Source organism: Arvicanthis niloticus, chromosome 14, assembly GCF_011762505.2.
Source record: "Arvicanthis niloticus isolate mArvNil1 chromosome 14, mArvNil1.pat.X, whole genome shotgun sequence".
Classification (NCBI taxonomy): Eukaryota; Metazoa; Chordata; class Mammalia; order Rodentia; family Muridae; genus Arvicanthis; species Arvicanthis niloticus.
In genome coordinates, this window is record NC_047671.1 from 58,487,942 (window position 1) to 58,500,060 (window position 12,119).

Here is a 12,119-nt window from a genome sequence, read left to right on the forward strand (position 1 = left end):
TTTAGTAACTCTAGCACCAATGATTTTCTGCACATATCTCTCACTTCTGTGGTATATTTCTTGAATAAGTACATTTTATACAGCAAATGACATGTATTCAATAAAGTAATGACATTGTTACTTTTGTAAAAGATTTGGTACATAGTTTTGCACAAGTCTAAATTGTGCAAAAAAATTGTATACTTGATCCTATTACATCATATGACAATGTTCTGAGACACCAATCATATGCATCTTTGTTTAACAGATAAGGAAACAAGTACTGGAAAAAATTCACTGGTGTGGAGATGAGAATGCAGCTCTCTCCAAAATCACAGTCAGAATTCTAAATAGTCATGCTACCTTCAACAGCACAATAGCAAAGGTGGCCACCATAGTAAATGGAGAATTAGAAAAATCACAGGTCCTATGCTCTTGGAACACCAAGCACTTTGGTCTACACATAAGTCATTAAGTAAATTTTCCAAAAAAGAAGAGCACATTCTGAAATATCTGTATGCACACTAGGGTTAACCTTACAGGTTCACAAAGAAGAGGAGCATAGATTCAAAATATCACAAAAGAAGGTTTGGTCATGTGACTGTTTGGAATTACATAGGAGTAAACCCTGAAATCCTGAAATGACCATATGTAATAAGCAGAGAAAGGATTTTCCCCTAAAACCTGCAGAAATAGCATGACCTTTCTGACATCTTGATTTTATACAAGAGGTATTTATTTCAGCATCTGGATCAATGAGAGACTATCTCTGCTCTGTTACGTCACCAGATTCATTGCAATTACTGCAGCAGTCACATTAGTCATGTATGTAGTATCTGCTGTGTTTCATCCAACAAGACCATAAAAATGCCCAAGGGTCCAAGACAGAGGCCCAAAGAGTTTGGTTTTTGCGGGGTTTATTTTCCTATTTAATTTCACGGTTTATACCTGGTAAATAGACATATGTTCACCTTGTCCTGTGTTAACACTAAATTTCTTCCAGTCAGTTTACTTACTATAAAATTGTCAAGCTTCTACAAATGTCCAGCATTTTAAAGCATAGTCTAATATATTTTTTAAATTATATTATTCTTAATATTTTCAGTAGCATTATAAAAATATTATATTTTACCATCATCTAAATGTAAGAAACAAAAATTTACCTTTGTAAGCCAGCAACTATTAGCGTTATAATATGGTGTTGCAAGTGTAGGTAGAAATATATCAATGTCTGTTTAGGCAATCCTTGAACAATTCTTAAGAAGAAAATTGAGTAGGAAGTCCATGTTTCATACAAAGAGTAACAGGAGTAAGATACAAGGAATGAAAGGCCCAATGAACCCTACTGTGTTCATGGAGCTGTTTCTCAACCAGCTTCTGATGTATTTTACTTCCAAAAGCAATACTTCAGATGCCTTAATATTTAGGATGGCATATGTCTGTCTGTTCTGTAAATGTCCACCATCCCCATGAAGGACTTGCTTTGTCTGTTTATTTTAAATCTTAATCATTTGTTATATTTCACAAACTCTCTCAGACCTCAAAGCTTCTTGAATAATTGCATTGTGAAATGAATCTCAGGGATGTCTGCAAGTATTACTTACAACTTTATACCCAGAATGCACTGTCACATACCTTTAAGAACTCTCTTGGGATCTGGAAAGTCACACAATTGAAGGATAGCAATATATCCTCCCAGTGACAATAGGCATAACTTAGTGACCAGTTCTAGTTCAACTTTAAAACAAAATTCTCCTTAGGATAGCTAACTTGTACCAATAAAGGAAAATCTATTAAGAACATTATAGCTATACAGAAAAGAGGACAGACAGTAGGGTAACGAAGGAGAAAAAAGACTTAGCGGGTCAACTAATGACTTAAGAGAAAATTCTCTATGTGTCAAAAAGAGGGAGGGGAAGAAGACAGCATTTAGGGGGAGAAGAATGAAGAGCAAGAAGCAGCTAAGGAAGATAAATATATGGAGGCAGAAGTACAGGCATAGGAGAAAGAACAAGAGGAAGAAGAGTGTGAGGAGAAGAGGATAGCTGAAGATGAAGTAATATGAATAAAAGAGGCAAAGGAGGAAGAAAAAAGGAAGTACGGAGGAAGGGGAAGAAGAAAGAGAAGTGGGCAAAAGAATAACAAAGAAGATGGAAATAAGATGAAGAGAAAGAAAAGCAACAGGGAAGATGGAGGAAAAGAGGAGAAGAGTTAGAAAAGGGGGCACAGGAAGAAGAAATATTTCAGTGCCATCCTCAAGTAATCAGCTAGTGTGCCGATAGTAAGTACATCCCTGGATGTTATTCATTCTCTAGCTAACTGCAGCACTCACGTATCGTATAGGAAGGAAAGAAGCTAGATTTTCAAGGTAAAGTTCTAGATGATGGCAGGAGCCAGGTCGAGCATAAAGAAGCAGTAAGACATACGTTCACTACAGAACAAATTTGACCAGTGAAAGATGGGAGTGTCTGTCAGCTGAGTAGACAGCATTGGAATATGTGGCTAACTGATGAAGACAGGTCAGAGGTCACTGTCCTCCTAATCTCATGCATCCTTACTGTCCCTTGTGGGGTTTGTCTCCACAGTAATTTTCTCCTACACTGTTTGCCCCCATTCATTGTCCAGGCATTTTTTTTTCTTGTGCCTGTTGATAACTTTATGATTAATGTTTTATAGATCTACATAAATTCAGACAGATTTATATCTGATCTTCATCATTATACTGCGACATTCTTCTAAGAAGATGTCATTCATTGATTTTTAAATTACTCATTGAAAGATGAGTGTGTGTTAATCCACACAAGCATTTTTAATAAGACACAGATGATACTACTTCCTGGAGGAGAGGGAGCAGCACTCTTAATTCTCCTGTGATTCCATCAAGCAAGGCAATGGGGAAATTTTGCTGTTTGATCTTATCTATGTCTTAGTACATAATTACAACTTCATTGTCCCCTCTGTTTTTATTTTTTGAGATGTCCTTTTGAGTTATGGGAAGAGTTAAAAAATGAGAAAGCATAATAGAGTTTGTGGTAAAAAGGAAATAGTATAAAAGATGCTAAAGATTGGATATGGAAGCTTTCTGCATATGAACATAGTTGACAGCAGCATGCAATGTGGTTGTTTAAAGTTCAAATGGGTTTAGTTTTGAATCATCGGCAAACATGTCACTCCATTCAAAGATATAAATATAATTTTCTCTACCTTTCATAATGGCTTTTTTCTAATCATCTCTGGGAATCCATTGATTTTTTTTCATTCTCAATGAGCTAACATTTGAGATGCACATTCAAAATACCAAAATATTTTGATCCTTAGTCATACTGGGTAGAACAATAGCTCCTTGCATTTGATCACTGGATTTTAATGCATATTTTATTTCATCCATATGATTTTATTTGCTATTGATTTTTTTTTCATTTTTTATTGGATACTTTATTTACACTTCAGATGCCATCCCGTTTCCCCATTCACCCCCCCCCTTAGAAAACCCCTATCCCATGCTCCCTTTTCCTTTTTGCATTTATACACTTTTTTAAAAAATGTTAACCAAAGGCTTTATAAGTTTGGTAATGCTCAATCAGAGGTGTAACCCACTACCCAACCTAGATATATCAACTATCTTTGACTGGTGGAGATACGTGAACATCTGCCTCCCTGTCTCCCTCCTCTTTCTCTCTCATCACCTAGCTTCTCCTCTCCTTCTTTTCCTCCTCTCCTTACTCCTTCTCTTCCTCTCAGTACTCCCCCCACCTTAGCTCCTCCTACATATCACCCTTCCTGTTAAAATAAAACTTTTCTCTCAAAATACATTTAGAGCATACTTATGCCTATTTGTACCAGTGAGGTACAAGATAGTCCTAATACCCAGTCCATCATTTTGTTGACTAACCAGAACCTCTGTCATCTCTCTTAACTAAAACACTTAGTTCTGAACCTGGCTTTTTCCTTGGCTTTAGAATGAATGTCAGCTGAAAACCATCCACTCAAATCTTTTCTCTCAAGGTAAATAACCAGGATTGGCTATGAGACTATAAGTTTTCAACCCCGTCAAAAATCCAGAATGACTGAGTTAACGATAATTGTGGGAAGCACAAAGCATTTGCTATTGATTTATTTGTACTTTGCTTCCAGGTTTGTTGTTGTTGTTGTTGTTGTTACAAAAACACATACTTGACCACTATTTTCAGTTCTTTATGAAGACTGGTGATTCCATGTTCAAGGTGAATGAACATTTAAGAAGTATGGACTCTATTATATTAAGTTGGTATGTAAATGACATTAGTACACCTGGACAGAAGGATTCCTAAAAGTTTGAAGTCAGACGGGGCTGTATAGCAAGGATCTATCTCCATAAACCAACCAACCAACTAATCAACCAACCAACCAAACAAACAAACAAAACCATTGCAAATGGGAGCAGGGGAGACAGGTCAGTACTTGAGATTATGCCATGTTCTTACATGGGACCTGATTTGGCTTGGCATCACTAATGTCAGGTAGCTCAAAAATGACAGTAACTTCAGCTTAAGGGGAGCCCACAGCTCAGATAACCATAGTACCATTCTCTTACAGAAACACTCATGCACAAAGAATTAATAACAAATATAAAATTTCTTATAGATCTTCACCAATACCAGTATGTTACTGTGTGCCTTCCCCTTCTTGCTCAGGATGGGAACTTCAGTGTCCCGAGAATTTTACAAGTATATGACATATTTTATAAACAGAATGAGAACATTTGAAAAGTATACCCCGATTTTCCTCATCCACTTCCATTTTTATGCACTTACATTGGTATTTATTTTACACAGTGTTATGAATTTCCACAGTGGCCAGGAGCTTTTATTTTGTTTAACCAATAATCATCCTGTCAAAGCACTTGCACTGAATTCACCAGGGTCTGATCTGTCTGTCTGTCTGTCTGTCTGTCTGTCTGTCTCTCTTTCTCTCTCTCTCTCTCTCTCTCTCTCTCTCTCTCTCTCTCTCTTTCTCTCTCTCTCTCTCTCTCTCTCTCTCTCTATATATATATATATATATATATATATATATATGCTCATATCTATATCTATCTATAAATATAACCTCTATCTAATCTGTCTGTCTCTCTTTGTATATCATCTACCATTTCTATCTCTATATTTTTATCACCTCTACTTCTATCTATATCTATCATCTACCATCTATCTATTATCTATCTATCATCTATCTATAATTTATCTATCTCTATCTAAATCATCTTTATATATAGATGTATGTCTATGTGTTCCTATTTTTATGACTTCAAGATACACTACTTTATATAGATTTGTGTATCTGTCTGTTATTAGTTTTGGTTTTTCTGTAGGACTTCCTTTAACGTGCTTGTAGCATAGGGCAGGTAGACCGATGATAAATTCCATCATCTTTTATAATCCTGAAAATGCCCCTTGCTCATGTTGACTTCTGAAATATAAGTTCTGATTTCACCCCCTGGCTGCTTTAAATTTTTCAACACTAGTTTTGAACAATTTGACTACAAAGTATCTCAGTGGTATTTCTCAGGAATTTCTTTTTCTTGAGGCTCTCTAAGACTGTGTTTCTCTGGCAAAGAGTCTGAGCCAGGACCTCACTAGCAAAATATCACTTTAAGGGAGTAGAGTCATTTGAGAGATGTAGGTTAGAATTAATGCCCTTAAATGAGTTGTAGTGCTAGGGACACATAAATGGGGGCTAGTGTCTTAAGGAAAACGTTTATTTATTGTTAAAAAAAAACGTGATCAAAAGCAGCATAGGAAAGGAAGAGATTATTTGCCTCATGGTTTCAGAGGATTAGTGAGTCCATCAGGCCAGGAGGTAATGTCATAGCAGCAGATGCAGAAAGCAGAGGGACCATATTTTAATACCAGGAGAAAGCAGAGAGACTGAGAAGAAAGTGTAACCACCCCCCCAACCCACCCCTTGTAAGATATTTTCTCCAACAAATACCCATCTTTTCAAGGTTCAATATTCTCTCCAACAACATCAACCGCGGGGAACTAAGTCTTCAAACACGTGAGCTTATGGAAGACATGTCTCATTCAAATTATCACAGTTAAAACCATTATATTTATTCTGTACAGGAATCTGATTTGCTACCACTTTGATCTTTAATTTTCTAGTCCCCAAACCTTAAACTAAGAATTATCTTAGTTTATAAATTGTCAGCATCTGGTGTTTTATCACAGCAGGCTCTGATGATAGATGCTTGCACATCTATTTTTGTTAGGAGAATAGTTTACAAGCCCGAAGAAAAATTTAAAAGTAAATTAATGTCACTGGAAGAATGTCTTGGTAGGTATGAATTCTTATTGGTCATTAATAAAGGCATGAATTTGGTTCCCAGCACTCATGTCAGATGACTCACAACTTTGAACTTTACCTCCTGGGATTTCCTGCCCTCTTCATTTCTCTGTGAGCTCTGTTACTCATGTGCACATGCTCACATACAGACACAAATACACAAAATTAAAAATAATTCTTTAAAAAATAAAACAAAATTGAGTGAAATCTTCTTGCTTATTCCATGACTGTTTTAGTCATATTAATGACAGAATAGGACAATGTTTAATTTCGTCTCTGTTATGTTCTCATGTGGCCTCATTACCACTGTTCATGTGCATGGCCCTATATGGTTATATTTTTACCACAGGGCATGGCATCTATCCACCCACATACTTCGGCTAGCCTTTAAGGCTCAACTCTACAGCTGTCTTCATCAAGTTTTCTATGCTAGACTGGAGCATAACACATTTTCTATTCTATGGATTCAGTTAAGGTTTGGATCACATGTAGTCAAAAGGAAACATCTCCTTTGGCTGTGTGTTTTGTAGACAGTGTAAAGCTATTGAAAAATATCTTGCTTTTTACTTCTTTTTGTAGAATGGCTCTGGGCTCCTGTTGGAGGAAATTCAATTCACTTTCTGAATGGAGTATATGCCTGTGCAGAGTTATAAAGCCTGATTCTCATTTCAATTCTTCTACTAAATAACTGTGTGATCTTGGGTAACTCCTATTCAGACCTTTCTACAAAATGAGCTCATTAAATCAGATTATCTCCAAGGTCTCTTTTGGCTCTGCAATGGTATACCTTTTACTGTAAATATTAGGCAGTAATGGAAAGCAAGAATAATACAACATCCTTTGTATACCAAACGCCTTTTCCTCTGAAATCCTCAAAGAATATTCATCAATGCACTCAAAGCTGAAAATGCGGGGTTTTTTTCATACTGAATATTTAAAAGTTTATTATAGATAAATAGCCCCAAACTTGTAAGCTTATTTGAAGCTCTGAAAAAGACTAGCATCTAAACCTCACGGGTTAGCAAAATTGGGCAGTAAATTATATGACACAGAGTTATCCCCAGAGATCCACTGTTTGCTGCTTCTGGAAGGCTGTGTGAGAAAAGCCAGTTTTGCAGTTGCCTTGCTGCTGCTGATCCCAGGTGGAGTTCAGGAGTGTAGGCACAGACAAGAGTCACAGGACAAGAGTAATGAGCACAGTGGACAAAAAAAATAAAAAAAACAAAACAAGCAAACAAACAAACAAAACCAAAGGAATGTAATTCTATAGGCTCTGTAAGAGCGATCAGCCTTTGCTCTGTGCTTGCTCATGTTTATCTGAGTCTTGTGTTTGTGAAATCTCCTTTTCTCTTTGGGAGGAGGGAGTTATACAATTACACATTGGAAATGGCAGAAAACAAGATGTGAACTTCTGTTTTAAGAGCATGTATAGTGCAAAATTAAGAGAGGTATATCCTCAATATCTTTTTAAATTAGAAGGCTAAATATACAACAGCACAACTATCTATAATCCTTAGTTATCACTTAGGTCTGTTGAATATACACCACCAGAGTTATCTACAATCATTACATGCCACTTAGCCATGTTCACTGTCAACTTCACTAGCTTCCCCTAGTTTAATCTGTTTTAAATACCTTCAGCTCTTTCCATATTGTTCTTTGACCATATAAAATATGAAATTTTCTTTTATTTATAAAGGGTTCTTATGAATCTGTTGTTATAGCAGGCCTTTAAAAAGACCGACTTTCTAGCTGCCGCTAGATCTGTCTTAGTCCGAAGAAATTAACAATGAGTATTATACTACGCCTATTGTTTCATAGAAATGTTTTTGAAGAAAATAAACACAAAACTACAGAAAATCCAGTGGTAGATCTGTTAATCTTCAAGCAGGAGGCTCTGTATTGGTCACTGGAATAGGATAAATACTGTATTACAATGAAGTGTGCCTAGCCATAAATTCCATGTGTTTCTGGCCACCAGGTCTTCTCAGTAATGCCACCAACTGACTACCTTAAAGATCACTGCATAGATGGATCCTTTACTAATGTACTCTGCATTCTGAGATGATTAGCTTTTTACACATACCCATCCCTTTCTAACTGAAACCTGGGATCCTCTGTCATGTTCCAGGTCATGCTTATTCTTCCCTGAGTAAAATATATAGTTCTAAGACTTAACATACACTCCTTCCATTTGTGGACATGTGCGGGTTCTCATGTCCTCTGTGCTTTTGACCCAAGAAAATATTGGAATGATTTACATCTTCATCTATACTGCCCATATTATGGTCTGTTGCCATAGGGATTTAATATCTTACAGTTACAAACATCTCAGTCACTGTATTTGTGTGAGTATTCAATTTAGTTCATGCTTAGTATATATCTACTACTCTCATTCTTATATAAATATAAATTTTTCCAATCAATAGCATATGCTCTTTGGAGTTTGGATTCTGCCTCTACCCTCTCTGTCATCTAACATGTCACTAGTGCTTTGTAAAAAGCCCCAGTGTGACTTTTAGACATGAAACATGAGAGTGATTTAATGTGAGTTACAGATTTTATTTAGAATATATAGTACAATATATTTATCTTCAGTTCATTCAACAAATATTTATAGACCAATAGTGTAGCATCTTATACAGAGTTGACTCTCAATAAACATTTAGACATAGAATGTTAGCAATTCATCTAAACAGTACATGGAGCCCAGCAGAAAAGGAGGGATAAATAACTCCTAAAACATTTTCTGGTTTATTAACCCTAGTTGTCTCCATTTCACATTTAAAGAAGATTACATCAGAATAGTGCAGACCTCATTTAAGAAGCTGATTCTCAACTCTATTGCCAGTGTTGGCACTCCATTGAACTTGAAATCATCAGAGAAATTAGGGAGTAAGGCATATGGGTTTTGAGGCATAGCTCGTTATTTTTTATCTGCTTTACCCCAGGGATGGGACATTTTTAAAGTTCAACTTCAAAAAGAAGTTTCAATGAATCTACATTCAGAGACATGTTTTGCAAACTCATGGTGTTCTGAGTATTAAGAATAAACTGGCTGTTTCATTGTGCAGTGCCAGAAAATAAACTATGAATGCTCACGAGAACCCCTGGAATACTGTACACTAAGCACAGTTAGGCAAAGATCAATCCAGTGAGGATGCACACAGTCAGGTAGTTTGTTTATTGGCTATCAAACTGATCATGGATTAATATCAAAAATATATAAAGAATTTAAAAATGCAAATAGTCAGAAAATACTCTATTTTTAAAATTGACATGGATTTTTAACAGTGTGCTGAGGAAAGGATAAAAACAAATACTAGTAGACAATAAAATCTAAAATTGTTCATTTTCACTTATATTTTGAGAAATGTAAATCAAAAGATCGAACCTCAGTCAGAAATGATGAAGTTTAAAAACATCAACTCACAATTAATGTGTACATGGATGTGAGGAAATGGAAACTGTATTCAGTATTAGCTAGATTTTAAACTTTCAGCTGTAAATCAGTGTAGACAATGTGGAAATCAATGGAGAAACCCTCAGAAATCTGAAAATAAACTTACCATATGACACACTATTCAATTCCTTGGCATCCTATTCCATAGACACTTGTTCAACCATGAACACTGCTTATCTATTTTCAATAGCTAAAATGTGGGAATGTCCTAAATGTTCTTAAAATGGCAAATGGATAATGAAAAAAAAATCACATGTATACTGTGGAATACCATTCATCTACAAAGAAAAATGAAATTACAAACTTTTCAGGTAAATTAATAAAAGTAATAAAGACCATATGGCATAAGGTAACTCATACTCAGCAAGACAAAACACATATTCTCTCACCTGTAGATGATGACATTAGATCTTCAGATGTTAGCATACAGGAAAGAATAATCACAGGAATGAGGAAAGTAAAAATGGCCCATGGGCAGTGGAGAAGCAATAAAGATGAGAATATCAGGACATAAGTCATTTGAAGCTATAGATATAAAAGTATTGGGTAGGTCCTTTTAGCGAACATGGAAGGAGGGAAAAATAACAGTAATGATATCTGAAAAAAGCTGTAATCATGTTAGTCATTTACTAGAAATTAGATAGAATACATGTAAATTTTGTCTATACAAACACATATAAATTTTAAATAAAAATTTTGCTACATGGGCTGAGAATGTTCCCTAAAATTTATATAGCTTGTCTGAGAAAAACTGTATTACCAAGCAGGAGAATCTCCACTTTAACTGGTGATTTCTAAATGACTCCCAATTCAGAAGCCAGTGTGCTTCATTTGATTATCTTACAGATCCTAATGGCAAGTCTCTACTGCTGAAGAAACAATGTACTTTGGGCATGATACCCAGCATGTTTCAGATGGATCTGGCATTCAATCCTTCTCATGAGAAGCAGCTTTTATGATATCAGATCATGGCATGCTAACTTCAAAGGAGAGAATTATCTGATAGTTCTAGTCAGTTATGACACCTATGAACTGCCAAAAGGACCAGGATGACATGATAATCTGAAAGGTGTTATAATGACACTTAAGGTTTGGCAGTAACCAGGAGCAGTCTACTTGAACTTAAGGCACTCTCAGCAAGAGGAAAATCATTCCCGCTTCTGAAAACATTGCCAACTACCTTAGGTTAGTGAGATCTTAATCTTTGAGTTTTCTAAACCATGTAACTCATAACTGCATTCAAGATATTTATTTTTATACCCAAAGGTATGCGTATCTCACCCCAATCAAAGAGAGCTCTCTTTGCAGCAGATGGAGACTATTACAGAAAATCATAACCTAGTGAATCTCTAGTCCTAGAGAACTAGTGATTCTGTAGTGCTCAATCAAAACTTATACATCTACAATACAGCTTTCACATCTATGGATCAAAAAATATCATGGAAGAGTGAGTAGAAAGAATGCAAGAACCAACCATCAGACTGAGCTCAGGGACCCCAGTAGGGCTGCTGGTAGAAGGACTTGGAGGAGCAACCCACAGGAAGAACAACATCAACTTGCTAGAACACCGAGTGCTCCCAGGGACTAGACCACCAACCAAGGAGTGTACAGGGAAACATCCATGGCTCCAGATACATAGGTAGCAGAAGATGGCCTTGTCTGACATCAGTGGGAATGGAGGCTCTTGGCCCTGTGGAGGTTTGAGGTCTTGTGGAGGATTGATGCCCCAGCATAGGGGTGAGTGCAGACAGGGTAGATATGGGATGGGAGGTTTGTAGAGGGGTAACCTGGAAGGGGATACCATTTTAAATGTAAATGAATGGAATGAATAAAATGAATGAATGAATAAATAAATAAATAAATAAATAGCCAGAGTAATAGAAAGTTTGTTATGAGATTATGTCTCCAAGAGATGAAAGGGAAGATACACCGATTAGTCTTAACAAAATGACTGCCATAGACAAATCTTTAAAAGAATGATACCAATATACATCTTAACAGGGAAGGAGGAATTCTCATCTCATAGAGCCATGAACAAGACAAATAAGTACAGAAAATTAAGGAATGCTGACAGTGGCAGAACAAGCCTTCTGAAGGGAAGAGCCTTCTAAGTGGTTATTCAATTCAAAGTTATCAGAACTGAAATCATACACACACACACACTCACACACAAACACACTAACACACTAACACAGAGACATATGTTTGTATATATAATATCATGTGTTTAAGCATATGCAATATGTAGATGATAGAATTGTGTATATATTTATGAATATGCATGAATTATAGAAATACATGACATAAATTAGAAAAAATGAGGGGATACATTAAAAAAGATTAAAGTCAGAAAAGG

General features: G+C 36.0%; 1 long non-coding RNA gene across 1 annotated transcript in view; it reads left to right on the forward strand.

Moving 5' to 3' along the window:
• Nucleotides 1–10,845: 10,845 nt before the first annotated feature.
• LOC143434409 (uncharacterized) overlaps nucleotides 10,846–12,119 on the forward strand; it is a 32,469-nt gene continuing 31,195 nt past the window's right edge. The window contains exon 1 of the long non-coding RNA XR_013103882.1: nucleotides 10,846–10,948. This is a non-coding gene — a long non-coding RNA (uncharacterized LOC143434409). The remainder of the gene's footprint in view (nucleotides 10,949–12,119) is intronic.